Genomic DNA, 18,480 nt, shown 5'->3' with positions numbered 1-18,480 from the left:
GTGGTCCGGGGACCCTTGGGGATCCGTGAAGCCTCCTCAGGTAGTCCCCCATTGTTTAGAACATTAAATAATGTTAACAGATTAATAAAGTTCATATAAATAAAGAAGCTGAATGTACAACTGGAAATTTTAAAATGAACTGTCAATGTCAAGGAATTTGAAATTGAGCGCTAAAAATTTAATTATAATCCTCAGATTGATTTGTGGGAGCAGTGCAGTCACATCAAACAGAATATAGTATGAATCCTTCATGGCTTCAACTGAATTTAGAAAAGCTCCAACCTTACTATTAAAATTAAAATGTATTTTTTTTTATTTATATTTGTTTGCAAATTAAATTAAATATGTTAACATTTGTTTATGTGTTTGATGAACGCTTGTTTCTCTATATTATGAGTATTGTTTTGCAGTTCAAATTATCAACAGTGTTTAGACCGGGGGTCCATGCTTTCCAGTAATGACTCAGTGGGGGTGTTCGTGGATTCCAATAATGATTCAATCGGGTCCCTGAGTTCCAGTAATGATAAAGTGGCAGTCCACTGAAGTCAAAAGATTAAGAACCACTGCTTTAGATGAATGCCATATAGTCCATGTAAAAAATGGGGTTTTGATTGAGGGGGTGAAGACTCATTACAAGAAACAACCACAATCCCTGTCAGGCTGAACCACCAAAGTCACTTAATTAATCTGTACTTAACCCTGTGGTAGTTTGGCACAAAAGCAATCAGGCTTAATTTAGAGATATGTAAATAATTTATGCAACACTAAAGCAGTAATTAAGTAAAAATACAACATAAGAACAAACCCACACAAATAATAAAAATAGAGAAAAATGTAATAAATATAATGAGATCAAAATGACACAAATATGTAGAACTGGAAAGATGAAATGATAAAGGTTTAAGCACAAATTAGCACCAAGAAACAGAAAGTGCTAACTGTGGGTAGATGGTCTTGCTAGACTGGGACAAAGTCACAATTTCAGGCCAACCACGATGGAGTGTGGGCTGGATACAGGGAACAGGTTATTAGAGCATAACTCACTCCACCAGAGGTCAGCAGGACTCAACAGGTCCATTTGCAGGTACAGGCAGGTCCAGTTGCAGATCTAGTTGCATCAGGTGAACCTGGCAAATGCAGGAAGGCCTCTGTGTCCCTGTAGCGGAGAACAGGAGCTCAGCCAACTGACCGTTAGAGTCACTCAGGTTAGCCTGAGTAGAAGGGAGCAGGTCCAGTCTTCCTTCTCAAAGAGCAGGGTAGGCCTCTGTAGAGCAAAGCAGGCTTCAAGCAGCAGAGCAGCCCTCTAGAGAACAAGGCAGGCCTCAAACAGCAGGGCAGTCCTCTGATGGCGGCAAGACAGTCCTCTTAGAAACAAGGCAGTCCTCAAGCAGCAGGGCAGTGCTCTGGAGATTCTTCTGTAATGTCCACAGGTCCAGGAGTGTACTGAAAAGGCGGTAAGCAGACTCAATATTTATACCTAATGCCAACTTTGAGGTGGGGACATTTTCTTGGCTACCTCCACATCTGATATTGAAAACCTATTCCCGTCCTCTTCCAAGGCTCAAAGAAGTCTAGGGTCACAACAGACTAGTGCTAGGTTTTTGTGTGTGATAGAGGCAAGCCCATTGAAGTGTAAAAGGGTCACGGAACAGATCCACCCCTAATCATCCTGGAAGGATGCCCCATCCTGCCCACATCTAGTCCCCTATTGTTCCCTGCCTGGGCTCATTATCAGTGCTTAATTTGAGCCGGTGGTTTCCAGTGCTTGGCACTGGCACTTAATTGTCAACAGCGGCGCTTGTGACAGCCTGCCACAATATGCATTGACTAATTAAGTTAGAGATTACCACAACAGTAGTTAATTAATCATTCATATTGCTTTGAGTCCATAAGTCACATTTCTACTAGCTACCAATCAAAGGTTGGCATTTATACACGTAATAAGGCAACCCAAAACTATTCAGTGGAAGAGATAGGCCTTGCAGTAGAGATAAACAAATGTAGGAGTTTTTCTCTACCAGAACACCTGAAACTCTAAAACAAATGTCCTAAATTTTAATATAGTGCGCCCTGCCCTATGGCTCTTTAGGGCCTACCTTAGGGGTGACATATGTATAAAAAAGAAGGTTTAGACCTGGCAAAAGGTTTGTTTTGCCAGGTTAAAATGTCAGTTTAAAACTGCACTATATGATGCAATGGCAGGCCCAAGCTAGGTTATAAAGGGCTACATTAGTGACACAATAAGTGTTGTAAGCCCTCTAGCAGCGTGTAGTACCATTTGCTAGGGCTTGTAAGTAACTCAAACGTACCAATCACCTCTAGGTTTTAGAGAGAGAGCACAAGTGGTAAAGTGTACATAGTCCTAAAGCCAACAAAAACAGAAAAAACTAATTTAAAAAAACAGGAGGGGTAGAGGCAAAAGGTTCGGTGGGACCCCACACAGAAGGCCAAGATCACAGTGCATATAATCATACTTGTCAAATATGTTAAAAAGGAGCATAACTGGTCCCCTATATCCTTAGTACAAGAATTAGATACTCAAGACAAATCCATTTGTAGCTAAGTTCACAATATATGCTGCAAGCGGTGCATCGATTTGTTTCCATCCTGTCACTTTAGTGTAACAGTAGTTTAGAAATAGTAAAAAAGATGAGCAGTCAAAACATTTATTAGTGTGGTTTAGTTTTGCTTACTTTAAAGTTAGGATTGCAACTACTAAAACATAATGAAAGTGGAAAGGTAATTTGTCTTACAAGATACCGATTTCAAACATATTCGCATAAATTGCCTTTCAGTGACCCACGTAGATGCAGCCTTATCTGGGAACTCACGTTGTGCTTGCAAGACATACAATGCATTATTCTGGCCTTACTTTGAACGTTCACCAGGGAAATTAAAAGAATCAATACACATTTAGCCTAAATGGACTTCTATTGATTTAAGTAATGTTTGTTAACTAAAAGTTGTTTACTGTAGACCATAGGAGTTCCACATTAAAGCATTACTTAAAAAAAAATATTTTCGACCTACCGCTCAAGACAATATCAGGAAAGAAAGGAATCCTGAAAGCATTTGTGCTTTTCTGTATAATTGGTTTGTATCAGCGATGCAAATCTTTCTATTTGCTTAAAATTACAAGAGCTATTAGCCGTAGGAAAAGGCAGTGTTGATGTTGTTGGTACAATACTGCTACATTACTTTACACACTCAACCAGAAGTAAATAAACTGTTCCAATTGTTTGCGGGGAAGAACAGGAGTGGCATTCATATCTTATTTGCAGCTGATGACATTCTAGATTTGTCCAGGTCTTTTGTCGCATTAATCTACTATTTGTGTGTTCAGGTAGCATACCGGGATACTGTTTTCAATGGATCAAACTCATCAGCAGGGTCGTTCTTATTGGAGATTCTTTGTGGGAAAATTGCCATTCCATTCCATCAGTAGATTATTGGTGGCATGCGCTAAGGAGGGCTTAAACGTGAAGCGCTCAGGTTGGATTCTGTCAGTGACCTTCCTCCTCGTCATTTGGGAGAGTACCTCATAGGGCTTTGACAGGCTATTGGATGGGTCTCAGGACTATAAAATCTTCAGCCCTGCAAAGCATGGCTCAGGCTGCCAGACACCCAGGCATTAGCACATTCAAAGCAAGCACCGCGCTGCCTGATCTTGATATGGTGAGTGTCTGTCAGGCTGATCTTTGCTCAGCGTAACAGACACTCATTATGTTTAGGATATGGAAGTGGGACAGAACACTGGAGCCTTTAATAATGGTGGGAGTGGTTCACTCTTGCCCTGCAACCTGCATCAATGTGGCCCCACTTGAATACATGTGGCATGATGTGAAGCAGTAGAAGATAGTCATGTCCCACAGTGATCATGGAACCCACCCAGGTCCATTGTGTGTGTAGTTGTAGCACAGCAAACCGCACTTTAAAGACACATTCATGTAAACACAATTTCTAAAGCAGTGTGCTGCTGCCTGGCTGAAGGTAGCTCCATGTGCTGTTTGCTCTGGTGACAACGAGTAACATCATTGCAAGTTGACTATGCCCACTGTTTTACCAATAGTTGTCCAGGGACATGTGCACAGGCACTGGCAGGCTAGATGCCAAGCTCATGGGTTCTCCTTTTCCCCTGAGTTCTGGCTATCACCTATCACCACCGTTATCTAAAACTAACCAATCACAGTTCTGGCTAACTCAGTCTGGTGCTGGCATGAGCAGGGAATCACATGATGATAATTTGTCATGACTCTCCCATTGGTTCACAGCATCGTCGAAGTAGGCACAAGCTGAGCACCAAGGAAACAGGACCATGGGGTGTGAAGGCACCAATCCAAACGTTTGAGGCATGAATAGGGTGGAGGGAAGCAGAGCCACAGACTATAACTGCATCAGCAACACTCAGCTCAAACCCAAAACATGACGTGTGCAGGACTGTGCATAGGAATATATGGGCCCATGTGTATGATTTTAAGAGCAGGCAGGAGATGAGTATTGAAGGTCTGAAAGCTGCGTGGTGGGGGCACGTAAGAACTAAAGATGTCTACTGTCTGTGAGTATAGATAGTTTCACTCTTTTCATTGGTAGTAGATGACTATCTATCATATGTTGTTAACCAAGCTGCAAGCTAGGATGTGTGTGCCTGGTCTACTGCCTGCACCATGTGAATTTGACAGGACCCAGAGTAGTCAGCTGGAATGATGTCATCAGGCTTCCCTCTAAGACAGTGGTTCCCAACCTGTGGTATGAGGACCCCTCGGGGTCCATGAAGCCTCCGCAGGGGGTCCGTGACTGCTCAGAAAATTAAATAATTTCAACAGATTAGGTCCCCAGCTCTCAGTAATGACTCAATGGGGGGTCCCTGGATTCCAATAATGATTCAGTGGGTGTCCCTGGGTTCCAGTAATGATAACGTGGGGGTCCACAGAAGTCGAAAGGTTGGGAACCACTGCTCTAGGAGACAGATGCTACATCTGTGGTATACTTACAGAATATTCATTTTTAAATATTGCACTACAAAAACACTGGCTAGAATATCAAATACAAAAACATCATGAAGGCACATAGGTATATTAATATAGGTAAGCAGAGTTTAACAATACTTATGTACCTTTATGATATATGAGTTCAAATTATATAGCTATTCAATTAAGAATAGTAAATCTATACTCACCTTTCTATACTTACCTTCTAAATGTTTTTGGAGTTGATATTCTGGCTTCAATATTATTTATTATTTGTGTGCTTCATATAGTTGTACTCTTCTTGAACCTGTTGATCTGAATTAAACAGAATCTCTTAAGCCCTTGGCTACTGAAGTTTCTGCATCTCCCAAATTCCTTTCTCCCAACTCCCTACTGCCAGTGTTGAGACGGGGCCACTCACCTGAAAAGCAGGATGTGTACAGGGGTGATGGTATGCCCCGACCTCCTGGAACACCTTTTGGCACTTCCTGGTGAACACAGAAACCCCGGCAGGTGTCCCAAAAGGAAAGGGGGAGTGGAAGAGAAAGAGACAAAACACTGCCATGTCTTGCCGGTCCAGCTAGGCATCCTGTCTCTTTGGGGGGGCGCAGGTCGTTGTTGACAGAGTGATAGTAGAGTTAGTGCACTCAACTTCCTTGAAACTGAATCTCTCTTTCTAATATGGGCACAGGTGCGGTAGAAGAATACCGGGATGCTCCAGCACTTTTCTTGGATAATAATAACTGTTGGCACAATTACTAACACTGCATTACGAAAAACCCAAACTGAATACCATAACAATAAGTACTGCGACACTAGTGCTGGCTTCACAGAGATTCATTGTTGCACACTACAATTAGAACTGCGGTTGCATTTATCATGTACAAGAAAGGCAAACAAGGGCATTGATTATATCACGTATAACTTTCCTGCATGCATAGGGTTAAACTAAAAGGAACAAAAACAATCCAAGAAATACAAATGTCCACTCTGTGTTTAAATAGTTTGGGTGGCACAGTTTGGATTGGTTTCACTGTGTGTGTGAAAAACCCTTCAAAAGCAAATTCCTCTAACCTGAAACACAGGTATGAATGACACAATTTAAATCCAAGAGTTATGCTTTTAGAGAAAGAAAAGTCACGTAAATGCTCTTTTAAAACTGCACTGTCACTTTTTGTAGTACTTGAGCTCAAGCAGATTTCCTGAAGCACATTTAGGCAAGTAACTACAATAATAATGTAGAATGTTCATAAATGCATTTGTCTCTTCAAGATAGGCACTCTGCCAAAATAGGAGGTCTGAAATACACCAGCTGTTCTAGGAAAGCGCGGTGCTCAAAGAACAAACTCCCTGGAGAATACTAGTCACTTAGCTGCAGTCTTTTCCGGAGTGTTGGAGGAATACCTGGTGTCAGCTGGTACAGGAACGAAGAAAATAATTGCCTCAAAAGTCCTGAATACGAGGATGATAGCAGGACCTGGACTGCCAAATCAGATGCTGAGATCAGGAAGCAAAACAAAGCAAAGCAGGGAGGCATGCTTCACTCTGCTAGCCAATCAGGAAAGCAGTTGAGTTTCCACATGTGGATGAGTCACCACACCCAATTAGAAGCAGATGTCTACACCACACCCAATTAGAAGCACATGTCCACACCTGCTCACATTAGCATTGGTTAAACAAGCATTGATAAAACCAATTGTGTAAAACAGCACATTATGTTTACTTAGAAACATGAAGGTTTAAACAAGAACAGAGATATAATTTAACCCTAATCCCTGGGGATGCTGACAGATAACACAGGAGGCACCTTGGGGATTCCTGACAGCCAGTGTGTTTTGGACTGTAAGAACTTATGGATTTATATCTTTTTTCCAACAAAATGTATCCAGGGTAATATTGTGTTCATTTTTTCCAGTTGTTGGGGATTCTAAATATACCCAGAGTTTACGGATTCCCATGGAGGGAACTGAGGAAATACCAAAATTAGAACTTTTTATTTGAAAAAGAGAAAAAAGGGGTGTCCAAGAAATGGTACAATAGTTTTGTTCTTTTCTGAAAATGGTATCAACAATTGGTTTGCTGGGTTAGGATCACTATCATCCCAGTTTTATATTTTCTAAGTGGAAGCTGATGTGTCCTTTTTTGTGGTTTCTACTGTCTTGCAGTGTGTGGTAGAAACAGATGCAAAACCCACTGGTGAACATGGAAAACTACAGATTTCTGTGAAGTTGACAAAGTTCTGAATTCAGAAAAGGGTCATTCTTGTAGATTGCACATAGTTTTCTCAAAGAAACCAATTGAAAAGAACTGTGAACAATTGAAATAGGTGTCAACATTTTCATTTGTATTTTTGATACACCGCCAATTTACAAAAGTAATACTCTGTTATGTTCGCCAGATGCTTCTGGTTACAAGGATATATAGGCCCTCATTACAACCCTGGTGGTTGGTGATAAAGTGGCGGTAATACCTCCAACAGGCTGGTGGTAATTATCGCCAAATTATGACCATGGCGGAAAGATCTCAGATAGACAGCCACTTTACCACACCGACTGCCAGGGCAGAAACAACAGCCACCATGGTGGTAGCCACCTACAGCCAGACGGGAGACAATGTTCTGCTCACCGTATTATGACAGCCCAAACCACCTCCTTTTCAGGGGCGGTACCAATGACATCAAAAGCCTGGCAGAAACACTACACAGAAGTGAAAGGACTCACCATTGGAGACACAGGGAACAAACACGCCGCCATGGAGCCCAAGCTGCAAATATTCCCGATGCTTTTCTACGTCGTGCTCCTTCCACGAGCGGCGAAGACGACCACGGTGAGTACAGCCACCTAGCACATAGGGGGAGGAAAAACAGATTGACACACACACACACCCTACCCCCAATTCCATACACACTATCAGATGCAGTAAGAAAACATATTGACCCCGTACCAATCAGAAATAATGCAAGGACAACACGGATAGAGGAAAGTGAGTGTAATAATATAAATGCAGTGGAAATACGTACATCAAATCTAAAAGTATATACATATGTGCAATTCAAGGGACACTGCCCAGTCTACAATATGCGTGGGCCACAGGGCCACATGACAAAGTCCAAGGCCCCACTTGTCTCCTGCAACAATACGGAGAGAACACTGCAGGGGTATCAGTTCGAAAATAGGCAGGCACCTCAGGGGGGACAGGGGTGCACTGGTCCCGGAGGGGGCAACATGCCCTGTGCTCTGTCCTGGGAAGGGCAAGGCCACAGACTCTCAAGTGGGTGACATGGCCACATGATCTGGAGGGGGCAACATGCCCTATTATGCAGATCTTGGGGAGTGCAAGGTCACAGTCTCTCAGCTGGGTGTCATTCTCACAGGATTTGCATGAGGTAGGCCGCACAACAGCCCATGGAGGCAGGACTACAGACCGTCCGTCGGTGGTGACGGCTGTTCAGTGGTGCTGCTGGTGGTTGTGGGGGGAAGCTCCTGCCCATCCCCTGTAGCCTCGGACAGCTGCCCACTGCTGGTGGTGGTGCTGCTGCTGCTGGTGGTGGTTGTGGGGGAAAGCTGCTGCCCATCCCCTGCAGCCTCACACAACTGCCCACTGCTGGTGGTGGTGCAGCTGCTGCTGCTGCTGGTGGTGTTTGTGGGGGGAAGCTCCTGCCCATCCCCTGCAGCCTCGGATGGCGGTCCACTGCTGGTGCTGCTGCTGGTGGTGGTGGTTGTGGGAGGAAGCTCCTACCCATCCCCTGCAGCTTCAGATGGCTTCCATCGGGGGAGGTATCTGTGTCCGAACTGTCCCCTCCAGTCTCCGCCATGGTGCTCCCCTCACCCTTCATCCCACTGGTGCCCTCAGTGTCAATGGACTCTGCCTCCTGGGTCCTGTAAGAGGCAGCTCCCTCTGTCGCTGGTGCCTCTGCTCCTCTGCCAGATGATGCTAATGCACATAAGGACAGGATGACAAAACAAAAAAAGGGGGGAAAGACAAAAGATACACTTGGTCAGGGCTGCACCAACACCACCATTGGCGTACACAGCACACTCACACACAGGGAACAGTCCTACGCACTACACACTGCACTACCAGTAACAATGGTAGTTACCTGGGCATGGGGAGGGACACATACCGCCAACTGCAGCTTACCTGGGACCCACACAGCCCTGCCCAGTAGTGGATGCCTACAAGTTAGGTAGGAGGACTATCACATCAGAACCCTGGCCAACATGGGACCTACTCTGCAATGTCAGGCCTGGCCTAGGGGTACCCAAAGACATACATCCCCCACCCGATACCACCCCACCAGGTGTAAGTAGTAATGATGGGCACTGTACTCGCCCCCTTGTGGCTGCTGCAATGACCTCAAGTGCCCATTCAGCTCCGGATAGGCCACCGCCAGTATGCGGGCATTCAGGGAGGTGAGGGTTCAACAGGCACCCCTTCCTCATTGGGAGGCCATCCCCAGCGGGGTCTCCGCCAGCTTCCGTGCCCAGCGTCTCAGGTCATCCCACCGTTTCCGACAGTGGGTGCTCCACCTGCCTCCGTCCACACATCCTTCTTTTGATGGGCCCTGATCTGCAGAGGAAATACACACAGGGAAAGGTATTAGACAGTCCTTCCTGTTACACTCATGGCCCACCATACCCCTCCCCATCCCCATTAGCACAGACTTTGCCCAGCACACAAGCTGCATGCCGCCCAGGGGACATCCAACCCCCCCACACAAGGCCTTCACACACACCACTCCATGCAATCATACCCCATGCATCGTGCTCACTGTGTACTCACCTGTTCGTCTGAAGGCCCATACAGCAGTCGGTACTGAGGTAAGACCCCATCCAGCAGTCTCTCTAACTCCGTCGAGGTAAAGGCACGGGCCCTTTCCCCAGTCACACGCGCCATGGTTGGTTCCAGACACAGGACACAGCAGCACATGCAGTGTAGGCCCTCTCCTGTTGAAGGCCTAGTAGCAAGTGAGTGAACAAATAGAAAATAGCAGTGACGTCCGCGGCGGTGCATACCGTCACCACCGCATACATCACCATTGGCCACTGTACCCCATAGGGCCCAATATTATACAATGAGGTGTTGCACGGCGGTTCCCAACCACCTCCTGCAACGGCGCACTGCGTCAGCAGAATTATCTCACTTCTACCTGTCCCTCCACACAGGACAGGCGGATGACATTTCGGGGGGGGGGGGCAGGCCATGGATTATAACTGCATCACAGTTCACAATTGTACCTACGTGACAGGTGCCACTTATACATTTCAAATTAACATCATTCATTGTACTGTTGTGGCTACAATGTAGAGATTGTGACCGGCTCCTCCCTCTTTTGCACCATAGATTACTACCGCTGTGGATGAATAGGAGATGGAGACATACCCCCGTGTACAGACCCCTGGTAGACTTGGCAACAATGAAGGACAGGCACATTATCCTCTCCTACATACTTGACAGGCCGCAATCACAGAGCTGTCAGTGGGTTTGGCACCAGGAATGTCACAGACAATGTTCTCAATAGTGCTGACAAGAGTGCTGGATGCCCTAATTAAACACATGTGCAGCTACAGGCTGACTTCTATGCAATGGGACATATCCCCAACATAATTGGGGCAGTTGATGGCACACATATTGCATTTGTTCCCCCCCGGCAAAATGAACAGGTGTTCAGAAATTGAAAGAGTTTTCACTCAATGAATGTCCAGATGGTGTGCTTGGCGGACCAGTACATCTCCCACGTCAATGCAAAGTATCCTGGGTCTGTGCATGATGCCTTTATCCTGAGGAATAGCATCATCCAAAATGTGATGGCTCAACTCCAGAGGCACAGGGTGTGGTTAATAGGTTCCTACCAAGTATATGTTGGTGTATGGCTATGGTGTGGGCCCTAATGGTTAGTTCATGGCTAACAGTTGACCCCCGATCTTAGCAGGTGACTCTGGTTACCCCAACCTCTCATGGCTCCTGACATCTGTGAGGAGTCCCAGGACAAGGGCAGAGGAACGTTACAATGAGGCACATGGGCGAACTAGAAGAATTACAGGGAGGACCTTTGGCCTCCTGAGGGCCAAGTTTCATTGCCTCCATCTAACAGGTGGAACCTGTGCTACTCACCCAAGAAGGTCTGCCAGATCATCATGGCATGCTGTATGTTGCACAACCATGCCTTGCGTCACCAGGTGCCTTTTCTGCGGGAGGAGGAGGCTGAACGTGGCCGTGTGGCAGCAGTGGACCCTGTGAACAGTGAAAAAGAGGAGGCAGAGGATGAGGACAACAGAAATGCAATAATTTGTCAATACTTCCAATGACACACAGGTAAGACAGTGTAAATTCACATTTAATTGATAGTTTTGTGTTTGACATTGTCTCTAGTAGGCTGTTTTTCCCACTTTTATGGCCACTCACTGTACCCTTTTGCATCTCTATTTGAAGATATCTGTGCCCCACTATTACTACTGGTGTGTTGAGCAGCCAACTACAGGTATTTCCTATGTATATATTACTGTACAGTTGAATTGCAATGTTTAAACCTTGTTAAACTAATACATACTTAAATCATTTGAAATACTCCATACTTGTATTTTTACAGGGTGTTTATTTAAGTGCTAATAAGTAGAGGGGGTAGTGGAATGGGCTGGGTTGATGATGGAGAAAAGTCCAGGGTAGATTCCAGTCTATTTGCATCTCAGGTGCATTGTCCAAGGGGGCATAGGAAGGGGAGCAATGGCAGTTCAAGGTGAACAGGGTGACAGTGTGGGACACAAGGGTGACAATCAGGAGAGTCATATTTCCTGGCGGGGGTCTTGGCAATAGTCTCTGGCTTCTGCCTGGATCGCAGAGAATGTTTGCGGGGTGGTTCTCTTTCTGCAGGGTGAGAGGTGCTGGTGGCCTGTTGGTCCTGTGGCAAGGCGTCCTGTCCACTAGCGGCAGCGGAGGGCTGTTCATCGGTTTGGCTAGTGTCAGGTGCCTGGTGGTGCCACTGCCTCCCTCACAGTGTTGGCCTGGTCTGCCAGTACCCCTGCACTGGAGACTAGGGTGGTGTTGATGTCCTTCAAGTCCTCCCTGATCCCCAGGTACTGTCCCTCCTGCAGCCGCATGTTCTCCTGGAACTTGTCCAGTATCTGGCCCATCGTCTCCTAGGAATGGTGGTATGCTCCCAGGATCACAGTAAGTGCCTCGTAGAGAGTTAGTTCCCTAGGCCTGTCCTCCACCTGACACACAGCAGTTCTCCCAGCTTCCCCGTTGTCCTGTGCCTCTGTCCCCTGAACCGTGTGCCCACTATCACTGACCCCACATCCCTGATCGTCCTGTGTTTGTGAGGTGGCCTGGGATCCCTGTAGTGGTGGACACACTGCTGATTGGCGTGTCCTGGGGACAGAGGTGCGGGCCCGCTGGGTGGGTGCTGTGGTGGTGTTTCCTGAGGGGGAAGCTCTGTGGTTGGTGTGTGACTGTGACTGGGTAACCGACTGTCCAGAGATCCCTGATGGGCCAGGTTGGTCATCCAGATCCAGGCGAGCAGAGCTGCTGCCATCACTGTGGGCCTCTTCTTGGGGGGACTGTATGTTGGTGGCACGTCTTCTCCGGTGACATTGGCTGGGGTACCTGTGGGAATGTGAAAGCAGTGTTATTGTTTCTGCGTGTCACATATTGTGCATGGGTGTGTTGCCCTCTATGGTTGTTGTTGCTCTGGCAGATTTACCTTTGTGTGAGTTGCTATTTGGTGGGCTAGGTGAATCTCTCCAGTGTGCATACAGTGGTGATAGGTGTCCATGCAGGTCTGTGAGGGGTGTCCATGCATTGGTGTTGCATGCAGGGCTTGGTGTTGGGATGAGTGAGTTATGATGGTGGGGGGGGTGGGAAGTGGTGGAGTGATGGGAGTGAGGGTGGGGGTATGTGATGGCATGCAGGTAGGGGGGTGATAGTAATGGAGATTTGACTTACCAGAGTCCAGTCCTCCTCCTACTCCTGCCAGGCCCTCAGGATGCATGATTGCCAAGACTTGCTCCTCCCATGTTGTTAGTTGTGGGGGAGGAGGTGGGGGTCCACCGCCAGTCCTCTGTACAGCTAGTTGATGTCTTGCTGCCATGGAACGCACCTTCCCCTGTAGGTCGTTCCACCTCTTCCTGATGTCATCCCTTGTTCTGGGGTGCTGTCCCACGGCATTGACCCTGTCCACAATTCTCCGCCAGAGCTACATCTTCCTTGCAATGGATGTCTGCTGCACCTAGGATCCAAATAGCTGTGGCTCTACCTGGATGATTTTCTCCACCATGACCCTTAGTTCCTCCTCTGAGAACCTAGGATGTTGTTGTGGTGCCATGGGTGTAGTGTGAGTGGTGTTGGTGTTTGGGGTGATGTTTTGGGGTGTGTGATATAAGGTGCGTGGATGGTGTATAGGTGATGATGTTATGTGGCTCTGGTTGCGTGAGTGCTCTTGCTGTATCTCTCTCTGGTGGCAATTATTTCTAGTCGTAAAGGGATGTAGGTATTGTCGATGGGTGTTTTATAGTGGTGTGGGTGTATGGGTGTGGTGTGTGTATGGGTGTCAGGTGTGTGTAGTTTGAATTGTCCAATGTGGTGTAGTTTTGTTTGAGTGTGTGTATTTTGAGCGCAGTGGTATGTACTGCCAATGGTTGACCGCAATTGAATGTCCGCCCCAGTGATTCATGGGTCATAATGTTGTGGGCACAGTTCTGTTAGCGTAAAGGTGTGGGTTGGGATACTGCCAGTTTAACACTGATCTTTGGGCTGGCGGACTTGTGTATGTGGCTTTATAGTGACAGATTGGTATGTGTGTGTCATAATATGCTTGGTGGGTATCCACTGCGTCGGCGTTATGTTGGCGGCAGTCAGCATTGCGATAAGTAGGATTTACCGCCAATGTCATAACGAGGGCCTTAGTGTTGTCCCAAGATTAAGAGCTATCATAGTATTTAGAGTTTATTTTTTAAAGTCTCTATTGGGTATGCATATTATTAAATATTGTTAAAGTGGTACCTTGCAATGTTGCACTTGCTTTGATGAATAACATTCTCCTCTTCTCTTTCAGGTGATTCTCGTATACATGAAGGACTTGCTCTAGATGTGACTTAGGAACTCTGAACTGGAAGCGGTGTCCAAAAGGACTCATAATGAGATTTGGTGGCTTCCTCGGGTAGGCAGTTGCAAGAAATCGGGTTGCTGGTTGAGGAGTTGTGAGTCCTTCTCAATCAGCAGCGACAATCCTTGTCAGGGTGAACCATAATAAGGGCCAGATGTAGGAAAAACCTCAATTGCAATTTGTGAGTCGCAATTCAGGATGCAGGATGGTGTCCCTGACACCATTTGCGACTCGCACGGGGGTCGCAAAGGCCCACCTCATTAATATTAATGAGGTGGGTTGCAAGTTGCGACCCCCTTGCGACTCGCAGCACTCTCAGAGATGGTGGCCTGCTGGAGACAGCAGACCACCATGTCTGTGACTGCTTTTAAATAAAGCAGTTTTTTTTTTTTTTTGTAATGCAGCCCGTTTTCCTTAAAGGAAAATGAGATGCATTACAAAATGAAAAAATGAAACGTGTCAGTTTCATTTTTTCAGAGCAGGCAGTGGTCCATAGGACCACTGCCTGCTCTGATAAAAAGTTTTCCAGGCCATTCACAAAGGGGAAGGGGTCCCCTGGGGACCCCTTCCCTTTTGCGAATGGGTTACCACCAGTGTGATTGCTGTGCGACCGCGTTCGCACTCACAAAGCAATGCATCATCACGCTGCGACTAGCAAATAGGAAGGGGAACACCCTTTCCTATTTGCGACTCGCAGTCCCGTTTTGCGAGTCAGTAACCAGTTTACCGACTCGCAAAACGGGAATGGGGCATCGCGATGTGGGTTTTGCACGTCGCAAACAGCGAAAATCGCTGTTTGGGACATGCAAAACCGTTGCTACATCTGGCCCAAAGACACTAAATTAACCCATGCTTACCGTTTGATAGCTTGACACAAGAGCAGTCAGACTTAACTTAGAGGCATTATATAAAGTATTTATGCAGCACACAAACAGTAATGAAAAGAAAACAACACACAAAGACATCCCACATTGTTAGAATTGGCCTCCTTGGGGTGGTTTTCCTCATAACCTTAACATGCTTCCTTCATACCTCCTGTTTTAGCTGTCTTTGTTTTTGCAGGACTTAGGACTCTGCACACTTTACCACTGCTAACCAGTGTTAAAGTGTTTGTACTCTATATTTAAAACATTTTAGATTGGCTTACACCCAATGGGCATATTTAATTTACTTGTAAATCCCTAATAAAGGGGCACTATCTGTGCCCAGGGCCTGTCAATTAAATGCCTATAGTGGGCCTGCAGCACTGATTGTGCCACCCACTTAAGAAGCACTCCAAATATGTATCATGCCTGCCACTGCAGTGTGTTTGTGTGTGTATGTGTGTGTGTTTGTGCAGTTTTTAAGCTGCCATTTGGACCTGGCAAAATAAAAACAACTGTCAGGCTCAAACCTTCTTTTTTAATACATATAGGTGACTCCTAAGGTAGGTCCTGGACAGCCCCCAAGGGCAGGGTACAGTGTATTTTTAAAAGTTGTATAGTTAAGATTCACATATCCTGGTAGTGAAAAGCTTTTTTTTACTACTTCAAGGCCTACTTCTCCCATAGGATAACATTGGAATGGCCTTATTACATTTCATAAGTGTAAATTTAAAATGGGAGCGGGTAACCCATTCATACTTGATTTCTCTGGAATCACAATTTAAAATCCGAAATTCTAAAAAAGCAACTTTTAGAAAGTTGGCATTTTCATGCCTTAGCCATTTGGTACTTGCAGCCTGTCTCTGGGTCACTTGACAGGGAGTAGATGACAGTTGGGCTTTGTTTATTCCTCTTAGACAGGAGTTATGTGTGACTTGATGACCATCACTGGCAGGTATTCCCTCTGTAGTAAGTCTGGTGCCAGGGCCAGGAAGGCAGGGCACTAGTGCCCTTGAAAAGCATATCTCTAGAAGCTTCTCCCCACTTCAAAGGCATCACTGGGTATATACACTGGACCTCATACACACAACTTCAGTGCATCTCTAGACCTGTGGATACTCTGCCAGAATGAAAAACTGCTGTGATGCTCAAGGACTGCTGGACTGCTGCTCTGAAGGAACTGCTGTCCTGCTGTGCTAACTTTCTGCCGTCTGCCATCTTGCCTTTCCGGAGAAGGACTGGATCTCCCTCTCTTGAACCCAAAATCCAGAGTGACTCCAAGGGCTAGTTGGCTGGCCTCCTGATCAGAAGCATCATGGATATAACGGGCTTCCAACAATCTTGCATGGCAGATTACCCCAAATGCACAATGCCTCCTTGCTGCAGACAGTCACATTCCTCAGTGACAACAGCCTCCACGACGATGCCGGACTATGCATCACAGCCCTGCAGGTCTTGGGAACTGATGCATTGCAGGACTTTGCAGTGCAATCCCTGTCAACAGAATCCTCGATGATGATACAGGCTTTCCCATCGCATCCTTCCCCCAATTTGGAACAAATGCATTGCTTCAGCTGTGCAATGCACCTTCAACACAGATCCTTGCAAAGCTCCTCAAATCAGCATTTAAGTTACTTTGTTCAGTGGGCCAACTGGGTCCCTGTAGCCGCCTACACTCCTTTGTGGTCAGCCAGATCTTTTGACTTTGTCCTACTCCAGCACTACCAGGTATCCACAGTTGGTGCTTTTTGCTTTTTGACTCTATTTCTAAAGCCAATTGCATGTCTTCAGTTCTACTAATCAGATTTTTATCATTTTGGTCTTGTTCTATTTAATGAAACAAGTTCTATTTTTCTAACTTGGTGTGGGATCCTTTTTGAGTGGTGTTTTCACTTCATTACTCTTTAAAGTGTTGCACAAATGCTTTGCACATTGGCTCTAAGTTAAGACTGACTGTTATGTGCCAAGCTACCAGACGACAGAAAGTTGAGCACAGGTGCATTTATGGTTGCCTTGTGCGTCACCCTGACAATGACTGTGGTTGGTGCTTGACTAGGGCTCACATCCTAGTCAACTAACAACCCAATTTCTTACACACTGCAATTTAGAACAATACAGTACAATTTATTAAGTAGAATTACACCATACAGACAAAAATCTAATTAGTGGAACTGGAGAAATTTTATTTTAATGATTTAAGGTTAGTATATCAACTAAAGGCACAAAGCACCATTCGTGGTTATCTAGTCATGTGAGACTGGAGGAAAGTCAAAAGTTCAGGCCGACGCAATGGATCGTGGGCCAGATACAGAGACCAGATTATAGTTCCTCTAAATAAGTTACCTTTTCCAGGGGTGAAGAGTCCAGTTCTGTGTGAAGGAGGCAGTGAGGAGCAGGGAGAGCATTACAGATGATTGCTGCTGTAGCACAAAGAGCAGGCTGGGCATCACAGTCAGGCGCTGCTTCAGCGCAAATATCTTGTTGGGCATTTCAGTGTTGGTGGTCACTGTGAGCTGTCCATTCTGTAGCTCGCTAGAAGCCGGTTGTTGCTGGTGCTCGTGTCAGGGTTCAGTGGAGCTTTGTGTTGTCATTGGTGTGAACATAAAGATTTTGGTGCAAACAGGCCCATTTACAGTTGTGAAGAGCCCAAAACTTCAGGAGAAACTCAACTGTTGCAAACCAAGGACCCAGGACATCCCTCTTTGGGATTAGGAACTCACTTCAGCGGAGAACAGTGAGGCCTAGACAGGTCTAGTTGCCGATCCAGGGAGATCCAGTGCAGCAGGTCAGCTAGGCAGATGCATGGATGCCTCCACAGCTTGCTATTTCCCAGTGGCTTAGGACAGGAAGTCAGTCCGCTGATCCTTGGAGTCATTCAGTCTGGGATGACTGGAGCAAGTCCAGTCTTCCTTCTTAGCAAACAGTGCAGGTCCCAAGCAGCAAGGCAGCAGGGTAGCAGGGCAGCAGGGCAGCAGGGCCGCAGGGCGTACTTTTTCTGAAGTAGCCGCAGGTTCAGGAGTGTACTGAAGCCTGGGTCTGAGAGTCCTATTTTTATACCTGGTGACCCCTTTGAAGTGGGTGAAGTGTCTGAACCTTTCTTCCCACTGATGTTTCTGGAATGTCCTACCTCCCTTCCCTGGTCCCAATCTGTCTGGGGGCACAATAGGCTCCTTTGTGTGTGAGCTGGGGCAGTGCCTTTTAAGTACAAATGCGATAGGCATCAGATCCACAACCTGCATCAGATCAGGATGGCCAACACCCAGACTGTGTAGTTCAGTACATTATATTGTTGCTCAATTTTGCAGAAAAACTATAAAAGAAACAATTATTGAGAGCATGCAAGAGCTTGGAATCCTGCTACAAAAGGAGTTATTAACCAAACTTGTAAACAACAGACCCCAGAGCTCAATATTGTACTTGAAAAGGTCCATAGGTATCTCATACAGCCTGGGATCTTTACCATCAGAGCTCTGTGTAATAGTTTCCTCCACTTCTAATAAGGAAAACTGAAGGGGGGAGAGATTTCCAGATGGGCAGGTAGTAGATCATT

The sequence above is a fragment of the Pleurodeles waltl genome, chromosome 3_1, assembly GCF_031143425.1.
Source record: "Pleurodeles waltl isolate 20211129_DDA chromosome 3_1, aPleWal1.hap1.20221129, whole genome shotgun sequence".
Lineage (NCBI taxonomy): Eukaryota > Metazoa > Chordata > Amphibia > Caudata > Salamandridae > Pleurodeles > Pleurodeles waltl.
The sequence above is the reverse complement of the archived record's forward strand: the minus strand, read 5'-3'. Positions refer to the sequence as shown.